Here is a 25,442-nt window from a genome sequence, read left to right on the forward strand (position 1 = left end):
CAAGGAAAGGAACCTGAGAAAAGGAACGGAACCTACACATGTGGAAACAAAAGATGAGCACCGAACAGAGAGGAGGAACACTACGAATACAGGAACACAGTCTCAAAAAGAAATTAAAGGAATACAGACACAAATGGACAACATGTCAAAAGACTTACAAAACACAATGAAAAGAGTGGAAAAGATCCTGGAACTAACGGTAGATACACAGTCCAAAGTTGAGCACATGCAAGAATTATTGCAGAAATCGAGCAGGCAAAATCGACCAAAGAGAACCCTCAGGTACTTAACAGAAGAAGAAACCCTGTCCTTACTGAATAGTTACGAACACGAAGAACACAGTAGAGGGGAGATAATTAAAACAGTTCCGATTGATGCTAACCGAACATCCAAACAAAATGGAAAGAAACTAGACTTCAACAACTTGCATCAAGTCCATATATCCACGAACTTGAGTGAACAGGAATCTAATAATGCAAGAAAACCATTGAAATGTCTGTTAATCAACTGCAGGTCAGCAGTAAAGCATGCGTCAGACGTCGCTGCTCTTATCATTAACCAGGAAATTGATCTAGCGATCCTAACTGAAACATGCCTTTCGGAATCATCATCTCCATGCATGGACCTGTTAGTGCCCCCTCAATATAACATAGTAAGACTGGATAGACCAAAAAAGATAGGGGGGGGATAGCCTGCATCCACCGATCTGATATAGAAATCAACCAAATTCAATCCGACCCTATGGAATCCTTTGAATACCTAGGCCTTAATGTCCGATCTACAGGCATTCAAAGTTGCATCCTGCATGTCATTTATCATCCCCCAGGAAATAATGCTACCTTTATAGACCAGTTAATTGAGATTATCACGGAAAACTCTAACATTCACTCTAACAACATATTCCTGGGTGATTTTAACTTACACTGGGACGACAGTAAGGACAAACTGATCAACACCCTGAAAGACTTCCTGACTGAATTAAACCTTACCCAAGCATGCACACAACCTACACACTCGAAAGGAGGAATTCTTGATTGGATAATTTCAAGAAGCAATAACAGTCTGCACAATAACAATCAGACAAACGACCTTGAGGAAACTAAAAACAAAGCGCATTGGGACACATGGCTTACTTTCCTTAATGGCTCAGAAACAGTCACAAACTCAAGGGAAGATCCAGTTGAGATGAGAGCAGTGGTTAACGGACAACAACAGATTTTATCGGGCGGCATGAGACGCGAGAAGAACACTTTTTAGCAGGTACGCATAAGAAGGGAGAGGAAAGATATAAATGTTGAGAAATGTTCATAGGTCCCAGCATAAAGTAAAGATGAGGTATAGTTAAGATAGTGGAGTATGAATATGGGACATGGAGGGTAAAGGTTAAACGAGAGGGGGATGTAAGAGTATTGAGTTTGTAACTGTTTCTGAGCCATTAAGGAAAGTAAGCCATGTGTAATTTACATTTCATAAGCTTTGGAAAGAACTTGAGCACTTATTTAGTGGGGTAGTGTTTTAAAAGTATGTATTTTGTTGTTATTCACAGTTATCCCTGACGAAGGACCCGTGGAGGTCCGAAATGCATTGGGCTACAATAAACTGCTATCGACAAATGATGCTTTTTTACATATTCTTGAAAGAGAGGTTTGGATGGCCCGCGAGAATATGAGAAACTGTGGAAAATTGGCATTAACCTTGCATGGCTAAACGGATGATATGAAGAGTGGAGAAAATGAAAATGAAGAATTATAAGCAAAATGAACTTAACCCCTTCCATGCTGATGACGGCCGGGAGCCGTCATGGCACACAGTGCTCGTGTGCTGATGATGGCTTCCGGCCGTCATGACCGCACCCGCGATCGGAATGTGCCGCACAGGCACAGAATCGCGGCCGCGCCCAAGGGGTTAAGAAGGAGGAAAAGATATGTTAAATTTAAAAATATGGAATGCAAATGCGCTATGATTAGAGGCTGTCGCCACTGACTTTGGGGCAAAGAGAAGCCCTAAAATATGATGTTTTGTTCATGCACGTGCTGCTAGGGCTTGGCATGCTAAACAGTGAGCACGCCACATGTGAAAGTTTGTTGGTTAAATTAAGGTTGAAAACTTGATAAAAATAATGGAGTGCTACCCATTTACATGTGAAATGAAGAATCATAGCTCCCCTCATATTTATGTGGAGATGCTTCTTCATGAGTCACAAATATCTATTCAGATACCTTAGGCCAAGATCAGACGTAATCTGCGTAGTCAGCCAACAGAAAGGCACCTTCCTTCAATTGCTAAAGTCATCAAAGCTTCAAATGTGCATCATAATGGAAGGTAATCTGCATTTCAAGTGGCTAAGTCTTTGGTGTTATCTATCTATTTGTTTGTTTTTTGTAGATATTTTTATAGAGTTCTGCAACATGGATTATGCAACAAATTATGGGCTGCAACACACCATATTGGGTAAGTATACATATTATTGAAGCACTAAAGGAAGCAAACTTGAAACTTACACAAGTTGTCTGATCAGCAAATACGTCTGATTCTGAGGTTCGAACAGCAAAACATAAGTAGGTGTGACGGCAGGTTGTTGCCAGGCTCCCAACTGGGGTGTAGAGTAGAACTGGGGAAAACTGGGGAAAAGGGCCTCAGGGGGCCTCTCCAGTCTACGGAAAAAGGCTCTTAGGGCCAGGAAGAGGAGGATGGGGTATAGGGTGGGATGTATGGGCGATTAGGGCTCAATGTGAGGTGTCTAACTGTGTAGATCACGGGGAGGTCATCATTTCCCAAGTGATGAAGGAAGTGGGTGTAAAGGGTGGCCCATTTGATGAATGGTGTAGGAAATCAATTGACCAACGTATACCAGTTAAATGCATCTCCTGCCATAGGTCCAGACCTACGGCAGCCATGGTATACTGAAAACAAAAAATGTCGCCGTTTGGAAAAGAGGTGGAGATTGTCTCCCGACTCGGAAAACAAAGCTGACTATAAATCAGCCTTATTGGAGTATAAAACCCTCATCAGCAAAGAAAAACCAAGTTATTTTACTACGGCGAATTTGACGCCCAAAAACTTCATCTAAATAGCTTTTTTTCAACAGTAAAAAGATTAGCTAAATGAGTTGTGGTTACTGACTCTCCTAAAACTCGGGAGTTCTGTGATAGAGTGGCTACACATTTTCAAGAGAAAGTGAAGGAGGTCTTTGACAGTGGGTTATGGAACAACTGCTGTGTCAGTGGATCCAGCAGAATTTGAGACTGCCTGCATTGCGTCAGGCATATATGCTGGGGGTAGTAATAGTAATAATACTCCTGAACTATCCACTTTTTCCCATTAACAATGGAAGCAACAACAAACTTGATGAAATCTATTAAATCAGGTTCCCCTTTGTACCTTTGACCTCCTTTCACCTCTTACCTGAAACATTTGCATCTTATTTGATGCATTTTTTTAATAAAATATTTTTATCTGGCATTTTTCCTATCTGTTGGAAGTTGGTTTCTGTGCTCCCTGGTCTGAAAAAACAAATCTAGACGACACTGATCCTAAGAATAATCGTCCGATTTCTAGACTTCTGCTACCTGCTAAAATGGCGGAGAAAGCCATGAACAATATTCTGTCAGAATATATTGAAAAGAATGATTTATTTGATGATATTCAATTCGGGTTTCGTAAACATCATAGTACCGAATTGGCACTAATCACAGCCTCCGAAATGATTAGGCAAACTGTTGACTCGGGGGCAGTGCAGCACTTGTGCTGCTTGACCTCTCGGTGGCATTTGACACTGTGAACCATCAGAAACTTTTGGAAGTTCAGAGGGGGATCGGTGTCAAAGGGAAGGCTTACCCTATTTGAGTCATTCCTATCTGGTAGAGAACATGTGGTATCTATGGTTTAGAGTTTTGGGTTGTCTGTATTTCCTTATGTTACTCTATTGTTATTGGAATGCTATTATGGTTCTAGGGTCTGTGTTCTAACTGGATACCTATTTCTCCTCAATCTCATGAAACTGATTGGGGTTGTTTCCAAGAAGCTGTTTCCAGACTGGCCAAGTATTTTATTGATGAAACCAGTGTAGTAGTTGAACGTCACAAATTTTATACCAGACATCAATTTGAATTTGAGTCAATTAACACGTTTTTAACAGAACTTAGAGTTTTAATTGCAACTTGCGAATTTGATGGTAACATTGATTCTTATCTTAGAGATCAAATAATTGTTAATTGCTATAATAAAAAGGTTCAAGAGAGATTGCTGTGTTGCAGGGACCCATCTCTCAAAGAAACTCTTGAGCTTGCGAGAGGTATTGAGAGATCTGTCTCTTCTCAAAGAGTGTTGAACAAAAAAAGGTGAAGCAGTTGCTGAGGCTGTCAATGCATTAAGCATTAAACCAAAAACTTTCCAATTTAAAAACAAAGATTCTAAAGAGCCTAGGAAAAAAGTTGCATGTTTCAGGTGTGGTTCTTCTTCACATTTGGCCAATTCGAAAAGTTGTCCAGCTCTTACCAAAACCTGCCTTATTTGTAAAAGAACCGGACATTTCACGAGGGTTTGTAACAGAAATCCTGTAAAAGTTAACACGATTGAAAATGTTGATCTTTCTGATACTGAGAATGTGTGTACAGTGGTCTCTTCTAAAAAGATTGTTTTATACATTGATGCTGAGTTGGATGATGGGGGTCCTATCTGTGATGTCACCATTGGTGATACAGTAATTCAGGTGACTGTGGATTCTGGATCTCCAATTACCTTTGTCACTGACAATTTATTTAACATGTATTGGAAATCCTCCCAATTGTATCCTCCTGATATTCACACTATTTTGTTTGGGGGTCATTCCATTGATATGTTAGGGTTTTTCAATGACACCATTAAATTTGAGGACAGGTGCATTGCTACTAAAATATATGTAGCAAAAAATGGGTACAACATCTTGGGGTGGAAGGATCAAGGCAAGTTTGGTATGGTTTTAAGACCAGGGACTTCTTGCCCAATTTCTTTGGTTGATGTTTGTTATTCCTCTAATTTGGCTTTACACCAACTTCTTGTCAAACATAGTGCTCTCTTCAAGGACAAGCTGGGTCTTGTTCATGACTTTGAGCATCGCATTGTTCTCAAAAAGGATGCCATACCTGTTATCCATAAAGTAAGAAATGTTCCTCTTTCTGTTAGGTCTCTGTTGGGATCTATGCTTCTTGGAATTGTGGGCATGTTGCTAGGAGGTTAGAATGTTATGATGTGAATAGCAGACAGTACAGAGGAAGCTGTGGAAGGAGCTGGAGGTCTCTTCACTTCTGACTAATAAAGACTTACTTCAACTATATAACCTGGATTGAAGATATCTTCTTTACATTGGCGACAAGGGAACCCTATACTCTGGCAGGGGCAGAGACTGGAGTTGACCTCCATCCCTGGATGATACTACTGCTGGATTTGACTGTAGTATACAACTTACTCCTCCAACTCTGTTTCATATTTTTCTTCTCAAGGCAGCAGCAACCTTTCGGTATGTACATTTTACCCTATTTACTGCTCTCTATCTGAATCTTGGAAGTAGATAGATAGATTGAGCTTTATTTAAATTTTGGATCCTTTAACTGCCATCTGTGCGACAAGAATCTTCACTTTGATATTCTTGCCACTTTTGCGCTTTATTTTCAACATTTCTGAAGCATTCTTATCTCTAAATTGCTAACGCTGGATCTTTGACAAGGATTTTACAAATTTCTGTGATTCCCTGCGTTTTTTCACTAATCGCATCTTTTGAGCTAGGCTTACTTACTTTGCTCGCGCGATTTTGAAACCGCCGCCTTAAGAGGCTTTAGAAGCCGCTGCTGCTTCGGAATTCTTGGACATCACCGGCTTGTTTACGTGATGTTGAAGACGTCACTTGCGTAAACCAACGTGGCGGCCATTTTTGTTTAGGATTGTTTTCAAGTGTCTACGTGGGAGCGTCAGTACGTGATTCAGCGTGGCGGCCATCTTGGTTGTCCAGAAAGCTTCGTTCGCCCAATCTGAAGTGTATACCAGCTTCCTAGTCTTCGAGTCTTCTCGTTATCGTCTTGTTGCTGCCGGTTCAACTGTAGCGCTGCTGAATACTTCTGAGTTGCTGAATTTGAACTGCTCGAGTGCCGATCGCTCCTGAATTTGAACTGTTGGACTGCCGATCGCTCCTGATTAGTTTCTTGCCTGTGGATTACAATTATTCTTAACTTGAGTATTTACTTATTTGCTATAAACAGTAAACAGTACTATTGATTATTTACCATGGGTGATCAAACCTTCTCTACCCCCCCTTCCTTCCTCCCTACGCCTGGTGAACCCCCAATACTTTGGAAAGAATGGAAGAAGTTATTTCTCACTTATATTTTAGCATCTGGTGCAGACAAGTATGGTCCTGTTCGCAAACAAGCCATTCTTCTTCATAATTTAGGGGTAGAAGGTAGAAGATTATACGAGGATTTGCCCGAAATATCTTTAGGTGTGGGGGATGGTCATGCTGCTAATGTCTATGATATGAGTATGTTGATGTTGGAGAAAAGGTTCATTACAAAGATTAATACTCTTTTAGAAAGGCATAAGTTCTTTTGTCGTGTTCAAAAAGTCGATGAAGATGTTGCAACTTATGTGGCAGCCTTACGGGGATTATCACTTAATTGTCAATTTAAAGATTTGGCAGATTCAGATATCTGATGGTGTGGAAAGAATTATAGGTTTTGCCTCTAGAAGGTTACAGGGTGCAGAAGTATCTTACTCGGTTATTGAGAGGGAGGCTCTCGCTTGCACGTGGGGGATTAAACACTTTAGATATTTTCTTTGGGGTTTGCCCTTCAGAGTGCGCACAGATCATAAGCCTCTTGTGCATTTATTTAAAGGAGGTAGAGGTTTGGAGGGTAATGTCACCCCTAGAATATCGAAATGGATTTTATCAGTGCTTGATTACAATTTTCAGATGGAATATGTAAAAGGAGAGAAAAATGTTATTGCGGATTGTTTATCTAGAATGCCTATAGCATTGATTGATTGAAGTGGAAGATCCTGTATTTAGTTGTGATGAGATTCTTGCTTTTGATAAAAGTGATTGGGAATCTGCCATGGCAGATGATCAAATAATTCCTTTGGTTATGAAACATGTTTCTGAGGGATGGTCTAGGGAATCCTCTAATGACACTCGCTTGAAGGGTTTTTCTAATGTTGAAGCTGAATTGAGTGTATCTGAAGGGAGTTGTGGAGGAGAAACCGATTGGTGCCACCGTGCAATCTTAGATCAAAGATCATGAATATAGCACATGAAGGCCATTTGGGGAGGAACATGACCAAGAGCAGGATTCGCGAATCCTATTGGTGGCCAGGGATGGATGGTGAGATTGATGAGTTGGTTAGGAATTGTCATGCGTGTGCTGCTAGCGATAAAACGAAAGTCATTAGGCAGCCTTCTTTTTCCTGTGTTGAATTTCCGGTACGGCCCTGGGAGAAATTAGCGATTGATTTCTTGGGACCAATTTCCAAATTGGGTACTCGCAATAGATTCATAATGGTTCTTGTGGACTATCTTTCTAAGTGGTTCGTAATGGAGTCCACTGAAAGTATTGACACAAAGAGGGTGATAAGTTTTTTGAAAGAACATTTTTAAATGAAGGTATTCCAAAAACTTTGGTTTCGGATAATGGTGTGCAGCTGGTGTCAAGACAAATGAAGGAATTTTTAGATGGCATGGGAATTTGTCAAGAGAAGGTTGCGTTGTTTAGGCCACAGGCCAATGGCCTTGTGGAAAGGATCAATAGATTGTTGATGGAGAACATACAGTTGTCATTGGCGAATGGTTTGGTGTGGGCTGAGGAGCTTAAGAAAATGGTCTGGTCTTACAGGATAACTCCACATTCGGTCACTGATATGTCTCTCTAAAAGGGCGTGAGCCTGGTTTGAAGGAAGTTCCGGGTTGGCTCAAGAACAAAGAATGTGTGTGGGTTGACCGATCAAGTGTGAAGGATTGTGTTGTCAGTAGGCACCGTGATTTTACACATTCGTACAATCTCAGAATGAGGGTGAAAGATCCGAATATATGTGTTGGTGATTGGGTAGTGACAAAGAAATGTGGTATTGTAGCTAAGGGAGAAAGTAAATATTCTCAACCTAAACAAGTAAAGTTTGTGAAGAAAAATGTTCTCATTCTAAATGATGGTTCTGCTTGGAGCTGTGGCAATGTTGCAAAGTGTAATGCTCCATAGACTTTTATTTGTTCCTGTATGCTTTATTTTTCTTTATATATTTCATTTGTACATTTCTTCTGATATTGTACTGGGGGGAGATGTGTTGGGATCTATGCTTCTTGGAATTGTGGGCATGTTGCTAGGAGGTTAGAATGTTATGATGTGAATAGCAGACAGTGCAGAGGAAGCTGTGGAAGGAGCTGGAGGTCTCTTCACTTTTGACTAATAAAGACTTACTTCAACTATATAACCTGGATTGAAGATATCTTCTTTACATTCTCAACTCAAGCTACATTTAGAACAGCTATGTCATGACAGGGTTATTGAACCTATAAATTCTTCAGAATGGGTTGCCCCCATAGTTATCGCGAAGAAAAAGGGAAGCAAAGACATAAGATTATGCATTGATTTGAGATCTTTGAATAAAAACATTTTAATTGACTGTTTCCCCCTTCCCAAGATCCAAGACATGTTAGCTCAGCTTGGTGATGCCAAAGTTTTTTCGTGTTTGGACTTAAGATCTGCGTATCACCAGGTGGAACTCTGTGAGGACTCTCGTGATTTGACATCCTTCAATACTCCCTTTGGTCCCTATAGATTCTTACGCATGCCTTTTGGGCTTGCGTCTGCTGCCTCAGTCTTCCAGAAGCTCATGTACAAATTGTTTGGTAAATGTAGCAACGTTTTAGCTTACCAGGATGACATTTTGATTTATTCCAAATGTGATGATGATCATCTGAAGAAACTATCCGAAGTGTTGGACATTCTTGAAACCAATGGCTTTACTGTAAAATAAGAGAAATGCAAGTTTATGGTTGACAGCATTGATTATCTAGGTCATCACATTTCTAGTAAAGGCATTTCTCCCAAACAGGATCTCATTAAGGCCATTGTGGATAGTCCTTGTCCTGAGAACAAGGATCAACTCAGGTCTTTCCTGGGTGTTTGTGAATATTATTCAAGATTTGTGGATTGTTTTGCTTTGCAAACTGAACCTTTAAGGAAATTGCTTAGGAAAGGTGAGAAGTTTTCTTGGGATGATTCAGTAAATGAGGTTTGTGTGCATTTAAAGAAACTCATTGTACAGGCTCCTTCTCTTCATTCCTTTAGAGATGACATTCAATCGGTGGTCACTGTGGATGCTAGTGGCATTGGTTTAGGTGTTGTTCTTTCCCAATTAGTTGATGGCGTTGAACAGACTGTTGGTTTTGCTTCCAGGTCCCTTTCACCTGCGGAACGGAGATACAGCACTATTGAGAGGGAAGCCTTGGCTTGTCTTTGGGCCACTAAGCATTTCGAAACTTATCTTTGGGGTAGGAGATTTGTTTTGGTGACTGATCACAAGCCCTTAGTGTTCCTATTGTCAAAGAAAGATCACAATAATCTCAGTCCTAGATTAGTCAGGTTACTCTCCAGGATGTATGAGTTTAATTTCTCCATTACACATATCCCTGGAGGTAAAAATACCCGTGCTGATTTCCTTTCTAGATGTCCACTGAGTAATTCGGAAAGTTCTTCTTCTCTTTGTGAGGATTCTGAATGCGTTGTTGGCATTGTGGATGGATTGATGTTCTCAGAGAGTATCATCAGCAAGGATGAGTGGTTGGATTGTGTCAAACTGGACAAGGTTCAAGACTTAGTCAAGGGACATATCATCAAGGGTTGGCCCGATGATAGGAATCTTGATTCTGGTTTACGTTTGTTTTCTAAGGTCAAAGATGAGCTGACTGTAGAGGATGATTTTTTGATGAGAGGCTCCTTATTAATTCCTCCTAACAAGCTTAAAATAAAATTATTGAATTTGGCTCATCTTGGTCATTTGGGGATCACTGGCACTAAGAAAAGGTTAAGGCTTTATTACTGGTGGCCAAATTTGGATGTTGATGTAGAAAATGTTGTCGGGAGATGTTCTAGTTGTTTTGAAGCAGACAAATCTCTTAAGCTGCGGAATTCTCCTCTTCTTCCTGTTCCTTATCCTCAGGGTCCCTGGGAGAAACTGGGCATTGATTTCATTGGTCCTATGTATAACTTAAAACCTCATTTAAGATTTGCCTTAGTCCTTGTGGACTATTTTTCAAAGTGGGTTGAGTGTAGGCTCATGTCTGATCCATCCACTGTTGGTGTTATTGATTTTTTGGATGACCTTTTTCATAGAGAAGGTATTCCTAAATATCTGGTATCTGATAATGGTGTCCAATTCAAGTCCCATGTCACCCAAAATTTTTTATCAAATCTTGATATCAAACATTTGACTGTTGCCTTGTACAGTCCACAAGGCAATGGCATGGTCGAAAGGGTCAACAAAATGTTAAAAGACACTATCCAGTTAGCCTGTATGCAGAATTTCGATGTTTCAAAAGCTGTCCAAGAAAGATTGTGGAGTTATCATAATACACCTCATTCCACAACTGGTGTTACTCCTTTTGTCTTGTTGAAGAAACGTTTTGGTTCTTCCAAGCTTAGTCCTTTATGGGTCCTTGACAAGACAAAAGTTGATGAGAAATTACCCACTGTTGATCAAGTTCGTGACAGAGTAGTTTCTGTGCAAAACAAAATGAAAGTTGCTTATGATGACAAGTTCAAAACTAAAGATGTTCTTTTTAATGTGGGTGATTTTGTCAAGGTCAAAAGACCTTTAAAAAACAATAGTCAGAAGTCTAAATTTTATCCTACTTCAAAAATTGTCAGGGTTTCTAAGAATGCTGTTTTACTTGCTAATGGCAAATGGTGGAGCAAGAGAAATGTTGTTGTTGTTAATCCTCCTGTTTTCAGAGACTGCAAAAGCCTGAAGGACAGCAATTTTTCGGACAGTCTAATTCCGGATTTGCAGCTTTCTTCATCTTCTCATCAAGGGGATTCTTTCTCTCTGTCTGGACCTGGTGATTCGCAACTTCCTGGTCCCTCTTCTGCTTTGACGGAGCATTGTTCACTTCCTGATGTCATTGATGATGTCAATGTTTCCAATTCCTTACCTGATTGTTCTATTTCAGCTCCAAATGATGTTCCAAGTGTCCTTAGGCGGAGTAGTTGCAACACCTGTGCTCCTGCTTATCTTAAGGATTTTTATCTTTAATGTTTTTTTGTTTTTTTTGTTTTGGGGAAGGGAGATGTGTGGTATCTATGGTTTAGAGTTTTGGGTTGTCTGTATTTCCTTATGTTACTCTATTGTTATTGGAATGCTATTATGGTTCCAGGGTCTGTGTTCTAACTGGATTCAGTTATTGCCTGACCTCTGTTCCTGGCTGACGTGCTTTGTATTTGCTGTGAAGGATCTTCATTAAAGAACCTATCTACTCTTCAAGTCTTATCTCCGTTTCTCTACGAAGACTAGATGCAACAGAACAGTTTGTGGCTCTGGATAATTTCAGGTCACCAAATTTTACATTACCCTGTGGGGTACCACAGGAATCATCCCTGAGCTCCACGCTTTTTAATGTTTATGTTGCACCATTGGCAAAACTGATTAGATCTCTGGGGATCTCTGCTGTCTCCTATGCAGATGATACGCTGATTATCGTCTCAGTGTCTGGATCTTCCACTGACACAGTGATGCGGAATCTTCTGTTCTACATTCCAGCTCGTAACCTTTGTTCATCCGTGTCTAACGATCTTATTGTTCTCAGGGTGAAAAAATGCGCCTGGGGAGGAAGAATTTTTTTTTTGGGTGCCACCAGATTGTGGAATTCTCTCCCATCAAATATGAAACATGAGAACAATCTGTTAACATTCAGGAAGGCTCTAAATACCTGGCTGTTTAGTTGTTAAGGTCTGTTGAACCTCAGCCTTAATGAGTAAGCGTCTTGACACCTTCGGGTGAATGTTTCGCGCTCTATAAGTTGCCCTTTCATTTCATTTCATTCATTCACTCTGGAGAAATAGGTTTAATCCGCAAGTGGTAAGCGTGCTCATAGTGGAGGGCCCATCCACAGTTTCGCACCACTCCATGCCAAGCCGTAACCGGGGGTGCCAGGTGGATCTCAACTGGAGCATGCTCACACATCTGGCCAGGAGAAGCGCCAGAGCTACAAAGCGCGTATGTACCCTATGCTGTCTCCTGAGTTTAAAGATATCCAATGCGAATGTTTCCCATGTGTGGATATCAGGTAGTTCTGTTACCTTCTGTAGCATGGTGTATATTGATTGCCAGAATGCCTGCAGGGTCGTGCAAGACCACAGGATATGGTTAAAATCTACGTCCGGTGTGTGGCATTGTGGGTAGCTGAGTTGTGCCTTGGGGAAGAAACTATTTATTTACGGGCAGGTCAGGTATGCCCAGAGGAGCACAAAGACCTGTATATTTTTAAAGCAGGCATTTCCAGAGATAAGCTGGGGTAACTCTAATGCCTGTTCCCATTCTTTGTCATGTAGTACCCTTCAATGGTCATCTTCCCACTTGTTCTGCAATGGTGGTAGGGAAGGTTCCAGTGAGTGCATGGGTGGCCTTGTATGCCCCGTGAATCAGGTAGCGCCCCTCACCCATGGTCAGTATAGTCTGCAGCACTGGGTATGTAACTAGCTCCGAATCTAGTGTGTCCCATAGGGTCTAGCAGGTGTATTGTAGCTGTCAGTGGGCGAGAGGGCTGTGGTCTATCGTGAGTTCTTCAAAGGTGAGGAGGCGACCGTCGCAAAACAGGTTCTCTATGGTATCCAGGGTTTCTTCTCTGCAGCTGTGTAAGCAGTGGAGGCCTACCAGAGGCAATGCGGGGGCATATGCAGGCGTACCAAGCATGAGATGCTGCAATCAGATCCAACAGTTAGGGGCTACCATCATCTGCAGGGGCCATATGGATGGGGGTAAGATCTTTGGGAGGAGGAAGCCCCATATCGCGGACAGGGGCTGAGGTGCCGGCCCTTGGTTCGACTCTCCAAGGTAGAGTCCAGCTGTCCAATGTGACAGCCACTGTAATTGTGCAGCAAGAAAATACGCCTTAAAGGAGAGCGCACTCAATCCTAGGCCCACTGAGGGCAATTTACCGCCGTTTGTCACTGCAGATAAGGACTCAAAGCAATGAGTCCAACTTGCCAAAGAAGGTTTTCGGTGGGAATGGGAAGGTCCCTAAATAAAAAGGGAGACGGGTAGAATGGACATTTTTGCTAGCACTATCTTACCAATGGGGGCCAGGGGTAGATTCTTCCAGAAGTGCACTTAGGATTTGATGCCTGCCAGGGTGGCCCAAATGTTGTGTTTATATAGGTCTAATGGGGTATAAAAAAGGCGGATACCCAAATAGTGATTAGCCGCCCTATACCAACAGAGTTGTGTGTTGACATGGCATGTCTCCCGTACTCGCTGATCAAGATGGAGCGGATATATGGAAGACTTTGCCCAGTTTACCCAGAGTCCTGTAGCTCTAGTGAATTCAGTCAGTGAATCGTGCAGCAAGGAAAGGTCAGACGTTATGTCCAGTAGGTATAAAAGTAGATTATCTGCATACAGGGACACCGTATGTGTCCTGTCCACTAGGGGGATACCCCATGTACGACCCTCCCTTCACAGCCAGATGGCAAGGGGTTCCATGGCCATTGTAAAAAGCAGGTGGGAGAGGGAGTTCCTCTGTCTGGTACCCCGACCTACTGGAAAAGATGTGGAGATGAGACGGTCCTGTTGTATCCCGGAGATATGTTTGGAATAAAGCAGCTGGGTGTATGCGAGTAAATGGTCCCCTATTCCCATGTGGACGAGGACCTGGAAAAGGTAACCCCATGTCAGAGAGTCAAACGCCTTCTCAAGATCCAGTATGAGGCAGGCCGAGTGAGGGAACCACCCTTGTACATAGTCCTGCACATGCAGTAGGTGCCTGATGTTCTGCAATGTTCGGTACCCCAGGATGATGCTCTTCTGGTCGGGTGTATGAGTTCTGTGAATACCTGTGCATATCTACTGGAGAGATTTTCCCCAGGATATTGTAGTTAGCCCCAATGGTTGTGATAGGCTGGTATGATGCCATTTGGGTGGGGTTCCTATCTGGCTTGTGGATTGAGACTAAGTGAAACTCTGGAGGGACTTTGGGATCTCACAAGTTCGGAGCACTTCAATAAACACCTCCAGAAGGTGGGGTGCCATACTGCTTGAAAAGGTGTAATAGTATTCTATTGGCAGACCATCAAGTCCCAGATGTTTCTTCCTATCGAGCTCCTGGATCACCTATTTTACATCAGCGTCATGATATTTGAATCCAGAGAGAGTCTGGTGATGTCTGTGACATGCAGGAGGGTGAGGCTGACAAAATGGCATTCGCATCAGCCATTGATACATCTGGGGTGCCTGATATATGGACAAGTAGTATTCGAGAAATGCTTGACGTATTTCGCCCTGTGTATGTACTGTGACCCCTGAAGGTGTGACTACTTCCAAAATAGGACTCACAGGAACCGCCTGCCATATCAGTCAAGTAAGAAAACGGCCTGATTTGTCGCCTTCTTTGTGGACGTTGGCGACATGTGTTGCAAAGTTAAAGCATGTCAAGTGATCCAAGAGGGCTGCATACTCCGTTTTTGTGTCGGTGAACTCTGGGCCTCTCACTGGGTTGCAATCTCTCCCTGTCTAATTCCTGTAGAAGCCCACCATTACCTGCTGGCAAGTGCCTCTCGTCGTGGAGGCCGTGAATTTATTTTTCCAAAATATTGCCAGATATGGGTCTCCTGTGCCATGCAGAAGAGGGTGTCCTCCAGTCAATCCCACAGGAGTCACCACATCGGTGTAGGGAGAAGGGGGGTCGCCCATTGCATGTCCATGATGCCTGCATCATGATCTGAGATTATACGACCAAGATAATCAGAGTAGCGGATGAGGGGTATCAAGGGAAGGGAGCAAAGGAAGCAATCTAAGCGCACATGGAGGTTGTGCAGTACGGAGTGGAAGGAGTAGAGCTTGGTACTGGGGTGTGGTGCTCCCCATGTATCTGATAGAGTCCAGTGTCACACCCAGTTCCGGAAACTTTCAGATTACACGTCAGGAGGAAGAGCGCGGTAGTGGAGGGTGGGACCTATCTGAGTTGGGGTCCAGGACACAATTACAGGTGCCCCAGTCGGGGAACATCCTTTACAACGCGGATGTTACCCCGCAGTGCAGTTACGACGCGTCTTTTACAACGCAAGTCGTTACTACCACTTGTGCTGGATGGCGCCGTGGGATAAGGAATGTTGTAATTACTGTTACGGGGACTGGTGTAGGAATATAAAATTATAAGAGTCAGAAATCCGCACCCTCCAACGTAAGTCGTTGTAAAGACTTGAGTTGTAAAATCTGCGATGTAAAGTACCGCGTTGAAAACAACCGCGTTGTACTGACATACATCCCAGCATATTTATTATGATATTACATTAGGTATACTGGAATATTTGTGTTTGACAAGAACAAAAAGGTAGAACAGGGAGGGTGAGCAACAGTAGCACACCAGGCACATTCTACTATGTGGGACAGGGTAATAAATGACTGTAACAGGAGACAGGTTCCATCATGTATGTCATTTAGAAAGTCAACTTGATCAGTTGTCAGAACACTGTCCAGACTCATTCAGTGGTCCACAGCAGAAGTCTTACCCAGACCAATGAGGCAGCAATACTCATGGGGCCGTATTACACATTATCACTGTTTGCACTCGGCGAACCTTTCAAAAGGTGCGCTGGGCGTAAACTGAGATAATGGAAGCTCGCGTTGCCCTCAGGGCAGCGCATTCATGTGAAAACACGGACCAGCTGCTCCGTGTTTTCACAGTGCAGTCAGCACCTGCCTGCACCTTCAAAGGGGATTAGAGATCCCCTTGCAGGCGGGTACAGTCAGTGACTGCACCTATGTGCAAGGGGAAATCTGGGGGATCCATGGGACCCACTTTACACCCTTAAGGGGAAATTGGGGGGGGGGGGGTGCACTGATAGTGTGCCACCTTTTCCTGAGTGCTTCTTTGACTTTGTGCCCTCATCTGTCATATAGGTACATACAAGATAGGGGTTTTGCCAAATCACCCTCATATATCTGAGCAAAAAAACATCAAAGATGTATATCCAAGAAAAAAAGGTATAGAGGGACCAATCTAACATTTATTTTCATTCAGAATACAATTAATTACTCTGATGATCCCAAATAATGTTCACAAAATACTATATTCAACATTCAAACTTATGTACATTTCATGTGACGGGGCAGAGCACAATTAAATCAAAAAATACATATATACACTTCATATGTACAAGACGTAACAATCAATACATTTAAATCACATTGATATATATGATACACTACATATATACAACATGTACAATCTATACAAAAACATACAGAAAAATAATAATAATACCCCTACTGGGAACAAAACAATATGAATGTACACTTCTTATTCCGAGCAGTACACTCAAAGGTAGTCCCTATTGCGCCTGAGGCATAACACCTCCAAACAAGTTATTTTCTAGGCGCTTTCCTATTTCAAAACAACTAAAAAATGATGGGACTGGGGCGTGGCCTAGATGGCGACCGAGGCAGACGTGCGTCTGTGGAGCTTCGGCCCGGTCCCCGTCTTGACCCATTATAAGCACCCTAAGCCCCCCAAGCACGGACCCCCGGACTCCAGGGCACTGGAAGTCTCCGGTCCCGGTCCAGCAGGGCAGCGAAAGACGACGGAGCTGCACCGACGTGGTGCCTGCCATCCACGGACCGGGTCCTAGCCAAGCACCGCAGCGATCGAGCAGCCGGGGCCTCAAGGTGCTCATCGCTTGCCCTCGCCGTCTGGACGCGACCGATGGCAGTGCTGGGCGCGGTGGCTGCTCAAAGCTGAAACGAGATAGCAGGCCAGGATCCGGAGGTGACGGCCTCGAGCCCCCAAGGTGAGTAGCGGAGAGGGCGGCCTAGGCCAGGGGCGGAGCCGACAGCGGGTACGCAAAAATCGAGCCCCAGGTTTAGGGGCCTGCGCTTGGAGGAAGCGCGCAGGCCCGGACTGCCTCAGACGCACTCTGCGCAGTGGGAATCAGCACTGCAGCGGGAGTAGCCTGGGGTTGTGGGAGCGAGGAGGGCCCCAGGTGAAGAGAGTGCAGAGGGGCCGGGCGGGGCCATCGAGACAGTGCAAAATTAAGCCCCAGGCTTTGAGGCCTAGTACGAGAGGCCTTCCTTGCGAGCGACCGCCGGTCTGTCTGGCTAGACGAAGCCGAGGGAGTGCAGCCACAGTCCTACTGGGAGCACAGAGCGCAGGGGACCAACTGGTCGGGGGCTGAGAGCCGCGGGTGCAGGCGGTAGCTACATACCGGAAATCAAAGTACCTATCGAGGAAGACTCTTGGGACGGAGGAATAGAGGAGAGGCCCGCGCTGGTCGAGACCCAGGCGACCGAGACGGAGGACACAACTGCCTGGCGCTGCGTGGCCGAGTGAAGAACTGAAAGATAGCAGGCAAGTGGGCCTGGTTGCATTGCCAGTAGGGGAACGCACCATCACGTGGGCCGATCTATAGCGGGGCCTACCGGGACACAGAGCTTGGTCCACCATGGCAACGGGGTCGCGCAGAGGCGGCCGCACAATAATGGACATGCTGACGAAGGGTGCCCCTAAAGTGGACAAGAGCCTGTCGGCCCCGGCAGCAGCAAAAGACACCACAGGGCGAGAAGATGAAGGGGCCCCCATCACCAAAGCGTTCCTGGAGTCCCTCTTTAACTCCTTGAAGGAGGATTTCCAGACACTGAAGCAAGATATGGCTGGGGAGTACTGCGAGCTACGCCGCGAGGTGGATGGCTTAGGGGAACGCGTGGCTGCAATGGAGGACACGGACCAGAACAGGAGTAAGGAAGTGGAGCACCTACAACAAGAAGTTCTCTGCCTCAGGGAGCAACTAGTGGACCTGCAAGCACACGCGGAGGACCTGGAAAATCGATCCTGAAGAAACAACATAGGAGTCCGTGGTGTACCATCTAAGGCGGAGGGGAGTAGTGTTACCCTATATCTGCAGGGTCTGTTCCGGGAGGTCCTGGGGGAAGGAGAGGACTTCGAAATCCAGATCGACATGGCGCACAGGGTAGGCCTAGCACGCAGAGCACCCGCTCCCCCTCCGGACATCCTAGCGTTTCTGCCTGACTTCCCCTTAAAGGAACGCATTCTGAAAGAGGCACGCCAGAAACAGCCACTAAGCCATCAAGCCATCAAGACATCCAGTGGCGTTGTACCAAGACCTCTCGGCAAGTACCTTAAAGAAGTGGAAAGCCTTCAAAAGTAGCCACTACCTTCCTACGCGACAAAGGGATTCCTTATTCCTGGGGTCCTGCAACAGCTCAGGTCACTTCGGGACACATGTGCGGTGTTGGGCATCGACCCAGATGAGGACATGAGGAATGACGATGTAGCTGCACGACCCTCGCAGGAGTGATCACCGCATGCCTCAGGAGACAGATGGCAATGGGTGGGACGCAGACGCTCGCCCAAGGTGTCGCTCAGGCCAGACCCAACGATGATGGCGCAGGAACAGGCGGCAGCCATCCAGGAGGTCTCCAAAAACACAGCTACGTCGGACTAAAACGGTGCCACTAGGGGGGCTTGTCTTTTAGCTCTACTATTAAGCGGGTCGGAGGGGGGGCAGGGCGGGTGCCAAAAAGGTCGCCAGGACCACGCACCCAACAACGGTACGTTGCCACAGGCCTGAATAGGGTATTGCCTGGCCTGGGACTATGATGAACACTTTGGGATTTCTGGTTGGGGTTTGGGCGGTTGAGGGGAGGGGGGCGAGAGTTGGGGGTTCAGGGACGGGAAGGAAGTTGGTAGGGTGGGGGGGTTGGGACTTTGGTTGCGGGATGGGGGCGGGCGCCAGTGTGTTCCATTTGACAAGGGATCGGGCAGGGCCTCATGAGACAGCGGCTGCTCAGGGCACAGAGCGACAAGACTCACACACGTCCATGGCTGAGGAGGCAATTCAGGTTCCTACCTTAAATGTAAAAGGGCTCAATAACCCCATCAAAAGGAGGGCGATACTATCATATTTGGAGAACTCGGGAGCAGCCATATGCTTGTTACAAGAGACGCATTTACTCTCCAAGGACTGGCACTGTATGCGGTCCAGGGCCTTTCCAATGCAATACTACTCCTCCACCACTGAGAAAAAAGCTGGGGTCGCTTTGCTCTTCGCACGACATTTCAAGGGCCGGGTGGGAGACAAGATAGCGGGAATCAAAGGCACACTCCTGGCGTACAATGTCCGTATAGGGGGTTTGTCAATATATGCTCCCAATACTAAACAAGAAGCCTTTCTCAAAGGGGCTTTGGCAGATGTTATAGTGACAAACACGAGGTACACACTGGTGGGAGGTGACATCAATTTGGTAATGGACACCGAGAAGGACAGGTCGGGACAACGGTTTGGCTCTACGGGGGCAATTTCCAATGAGGGTGGACAATGGCTGGCCTGTAGGGGGTTCCTAGATTTATGGAGGGGGGCACATTCCACAACCCCGGGGTACACCTTTTACTCACATGTACACCGCACATACGCCCGGATCGATCACTTCTTGGGGTCAACCGACTTGGCCACCTTGGTCAAAGATATCGAGGTTGTCCCAGCTGCACTATCGGACCATGATGCGGTTACGATTCGACTGAAGGTCCCACGCGTGCAGACAAGAAAAGGCAAGTGGCGCCTGCGGGAAAACCTACTACAGCGTAAAGGGGTCGCACAGCAGCTTACCCAAAGCATCGCAGACTACCTGCGCACAAACGACAATGAAGACGTGGTCATGTCAGCGGTCTGGGGAGAGCTCAAGGCGGTGATACGTGGGGAACTGATTGCGATAGCAGCGGTGGACAACCGGGAATGTAAAGACAGACGCCAGGCGCTATCGGAGCAGGTGATAGAACTCGAACGGGTCCACAGTCGGACAGGGGCCCCCAGAATAAGGCGCAAGCTCAAAGCGGCCAGGGCCCAACTCGCAAGCCTGGACCTCGACCGCGTGGAATACGCGGCGCTGCGCCTTTGTCACACATATTATGTGGGCGGTGACAAAACTGGACGATTGCTGGCCAGTAAACTCAAAGCCAAAGTCCTCCAATTCACGATCCCCGTTATCCAGGGAGAGGGAGGTAGGGCGGTCCGGGAGGACGAACAAATAGCAGAAGCATTCAGAGCATTTTATGCCTCCTTAAATGCGGACAATTCGACCCTAGATGCCAGGGCCGGGGAAGCATACCTCGATGAGGCAGCGGTCACGGCCCTCAAAGAGACAAACGCATGATCTCTAGATGCCCCGATACGATTAGAAGAAGTAATCTCAGCGATAGCACGCCTCAAAGCGCTGAGGATCCAGGCCCAGACGGCTTCTCAGCGGGGTTCTACAAAACATTTTGCCCCCTCCTAGACCCATTACTTGTCAGACTGTTCAACTCAGGGACCTGGTTTCATTCCCCAAGACATGTTAGAAGCAGACATTATCATCCTGCCGAAAACGGGTAAAGACGTGACCCATTGTGCGGCCTACTGACTGATTTCATTGCTCAACTTGGACTTCAAACTGTTCACCGGGATTCTGGCAGCGAGGCTTGGTCCCTGCCTTCTGGGCATCATAGAGCCTTACCCGGCGGGTTTTATACCTAACAGACAATGTGCTGATAACACCAAACGCCTGATGCACGTGATGAAGCGCAGCAACAAAAATTCTTTATAAATGATGACACAATCCACTATCACACTTACCAATCAATACCAGGCCCATAAAACATAGAGAGTGAGGTGAATGGATCATTATGTTGTATGACTTTAAGCAATAAACTATCTACAATAAACAAGACCAGCTTGTCATTTTGAAAAGTTTATTAAAACATATTTAAGAAAACTTAGGTTTGGAACTTTATCAAGCAAGCATTAGAAAAAGTCATAAGAAAGTTTTATTCAGCATTTATAAAGAGAGCTTAATTCAAGAAAATATTATTCATTAGCAGAAATAAGTGAAAAAGAGCATTTCCAAAACCTAACTAACTCTCTGTCTCTACCCTCATCGCCTGGAAACAAAGTCTTAAAAGGTTACTTTCCTTACGTGTAATCATCATCGGACAGCAGAACGTCCCTCTGGTATCAAGAAGCGTAAGCCAAAAGTTTGCAGCTAAAGCCTATTCTTATACCCTAAATTAAGCTGAGCTAACTATTTTTTCACATTCCATTAGCTGAATTCTGGCTCTCCATTGGCTAAACCACCTCACGCCACAGTAAACTGTGACATCTTCCACCACGAGATCAGGCTTTACACAGAGCCATTGTTCATGCATAGAGTCCTGGCGACAGTTCCTTAGTCTGCTACATTTTGTCGCAAAAATGTTCAAGCAATACAAAATCTTGTCACGTCTCTTCCTTTCAACCTTGAGCCTGACCGTTCTGAGCTTTCCGTGGCATATCCAAACCCACTCCACAGAGTTGTCTTTAGCAGTTCCTTTTTTTAAAGCTTTCACAATAAAAGTTTGTAGGCTTGTCATCTTCTTTCAAAATAAACTTTCTACTGTGGCTTAGCATCAGCAGGCCTCTTTTAGAAGGCGTCAATTTTCTGCGCCACTTTTTTGCTTGCGTCACTGTGCCACTTTCAGCTTGCATCACTTTTTCAGAAAACTATTATTTAAACAAACACAAAAGAATAATTAATTCAGGCAAAACAAACCCTTCTGTACCACCCAGTCCCTTGCTAATTATTAATTAACCCACTAATAAAAGACATTTAGCAAAAGCAAACAAATAAAGCAACACATAAAATATCTACCATTCTTCATGTAATCCAGCTTTATGTTTCTGAAAGAGTAAAAAGATGATTAAATAATACACAGACAGACAAACACAACATAGGACATACATGTAAGCACATATAAAAGCACATGCCATGAATGATCAGCTGCATATTAATAGTGACAAAGAGAATAGGACAGACATAACAAATAGGACAATATGTGTTACAAAAACAGACTTGCAAATGCAACAAGAGCACATGTAATTAGTTTCCTGCGTGTATATGTGTGGTGCAAACTTAATCTAGGTTGTGTTAATTAAACAAATCATGCAACAGCTCATTAATTGATTAGTTCATGTTATGAGAGTATGACATCACGAGCTAGAATAAAATATTTTCTAAAGCTCGCTCCATCACACGTCATCGACAAGGCCCACTTCAATGACTCGGACGCAGCCCTTCTGTCGCTCGACGCTGAAAAAGCGTTCGACAGGGTGGACTGGAAGTACTTAGATGGGACATTAGCGAGGTTTGGCATAGGGGAGCGATTCTGCGCATGGGTCGCCAGCTGCTACACAGCCCCCTGGGCAACTATCCGGGTCAACGGAATAGGATCACGACCCTTCGACATCCGGCGCTGTACCAGACAAGGATGTCCACTCTCGCCACTCTTGTTCGCCCTATACATAGAGCCATTCGCACAACGTGTAAGGGACAACCCGTCCATCGTGGGCAGCAGTTTCGGGGGAGAAACACAGACCATAAGTCTATACGCGGACGACATCCTGGCGGCCGTGGAGAACCCTAGGAAGTCAATCCCTGCTTTCCTGGACGAGATGGTGAGATTTGGGAGGGTCTCTGGCTTTAAAATGAATGTCGGGAAATCTGTGATTCTGCTCCTGGGGCGCAATGCACGCACAACCAACCGAGGTCTGCTACAAATAGGGGAGCTCTCCTCCAGCATGTCACTGCCCTACTTGGGAATCATCCTGACACCTAACACGGCCCAAACGGTTGAACACAACTACACAAAGCTCCTTACCCAGATTCAGGGGGACCTACAGAGGTGGCGACAACAACCGCTATCCTGGCTGGGGCACGCGGCAGCGATAAAAATGTCCCTGTAGCCTAAGGTGCTGTATCTCTTCCAAACTATCCCGGTTACACCACCTATAGGGATGATTAAGAAAACTGCAAAACGCCATACAACAGTTTGTTTGGGCCGAGAAACGCCCTTGACTCTGCCGGGACCTAGCCAGGAGGACACCCGCTGAGGGCGGCCTTGGCATTCCGGACTTACCAAGATACTTCCAGGCGACACAGCTTCGCTATCTCTTAGAATGGTCCCGCCCGACATCCGAAAAACGCGGGGTATTCCAAGAACGGGCAATGGCCGGCATGCCACTGTGGAGAGTCCCTTTCCTATCACGGCCGGACAGGCCGGCGGACATTAAAAAATCACCCATCACCCGGACGCTGCTTCAGGTGTGGGATGCGGTGGCGGCCTCTAAGTGCCTCACGACATTCCCATCGCCGATGTCACCCGTGCTGGAAAACCCGGACTTTCCGCCCTGGATGGCCCCCAGATCATTCCCCCAAAGGCGACAGTCAGACTGTAGGTCAGCCGGACATGCAATTAGACACCATACGGGACATGTATGGGGTTGAAAAACCACAGCGGTTCCAATACTTCCAGCTTCGACAATGGCTCACGAGCAGGGACACGCTGCCACATGTTAGTCGGCACCTCATGGCGTACGAGAAATAGCTTGTCACGAAGAACACTGACGCACAAGCAATCACGGAGCTATATAAATTGCTCGACCCCCCCACTCACCGCACAATCCGCGTGTCAAAGACGATGGGAGCGGGAGCTAGGACGAACACTTACGGATAAGGACTGGCAAGATATTTATTACAGAGCCCACCACACAGCCAGGAATATGGCCAGCCGGGAATCTGCAGTTAAGGTAGCATACTATTGACACTTGACCCCAGCACGGCTCCACCAGGGTAATCCACGACACGATCCTACTTGCTGGAGGGGTTGCGGTCAAACGGGGACCATGACTCACCTGTTATGGGAATGTGCAGAGGTACAGGAATACTGGGAGGCAGTACTTCACGACATAGACCAACATTTTGAAACAGAGATTCCTCGTTTTCCCGCCTACACTATACTGGGCCTCCCTAATAAACTCACATTCCCCCTCAAATCATTACGAGGGAGGCAAACGGGGCTGGCATTAGGGGCGGCGATGCAACACATCCTCTCGCTATGGGGTACCACACGAAAGCCCTCGCACACAGGGTGGCTCCACAGACTTTGGTACATTATGGGCATGGAACGGATACAGGCCTCCCTGACGCAATCGACAGACTCCTTCATTGATACATGGCAACCACTGGTCTCTCTGTTGACCCAGGAATTCAATGAGCTAACATGCCCGAAATATCTCCGGGTACTCCGCCTGGTGGATGAATTCCACAAAACGCCAGATGCCACGAGTTGAGGCCCCAGACACCAAACCTACACATCGATACGTAGAGAGACAGCGGAACACACCGGAGGAGGGGAAGGGGGGGATAGGGTGGGTGGGGGATGAGGGAACAGGGGAGGAGGGCCAGGGACAGTTGGGTTTTGGGGTTGTTAACTGCATCGTTAAGGAACATAATGCCCACACCAACTTGCATGGACACAGTGCACTCCCCCGGGCACAAGGTGAATGGAGGGAGGGCAATGTGGGAGGAAGGAGCAAACTTAGGATATTGCGATTGTCCAATTGTATTATGTGCAATGCAGATGAAACTAATTAAACACATTTGATCCCAAAAACATTATGGGACTCCTTGTAAAAGTGTTGACGCAGTCGCGGTCACGTTTCAGCCAGTGTTTCCTTTCGGCTTCATCAGGACAAGGGTATCAAAATCTCTAAAACATTAATAACATACACTTGAATATAAATATATATATATAAATAAATCTACCACTGTTACACTCTCCCCTCAGTGACCATGCAGTGCCAGGAAAGTGATTACGGCAGTGCGGGACTGGGAGATTAAGGGGAAACAAACAACCAAGGTCACACTCACCTATTCATCCTCAGTGAGTGCCAATAACACTCATGCTACAAGGACCCATAACAAAAAACCAGCACCACAAATGAAGAGAATGATACCACACGTGGTGTTCACTCAAGGTACCTTAAATGCACAAAAGCACTGTCCACATCACGGCTAGCAGGAAAAATCCTGCAGCCACCCGGCTCGTGGATTCACTCAAGTGCTGGAAAAATATGCACAACGAACACATGTAGTAACGAACAGCAGTACACTAGGGACAGAATGACATTAGATGCTAGTGCTCCAAGCTATCAACATCAATCCTACCTTAAATGCGCTGTATCCAATCAATCAGTAAAGGCTCAACTGCTCTCTTCTCACGCTTTTCTTATCTCAGGGAAACATCTCCTAACAAAAGACCACAAGGAAACCCATTCAATGCACATGTCGGCAACCCACAAAAAGCACTGTGCATAACGCTTCGGATATTCGATTTGTGTCCCGGGACC

This window comes from Lissotriton vulgaris, chromosome 6 (assembly GCF_964263255.1).
Source record: "Lissotriton vulgaris chromosome 6, aLisVul1.2, whole genome shotgun sequence".
Taxonomy (NCBI): domain Eukaryota; kingdom Metazoa; phylum Chordata; class Amphibia; order Caudata; family Salamandridae; genus Lissotriton; species Lissotriton vulgaris.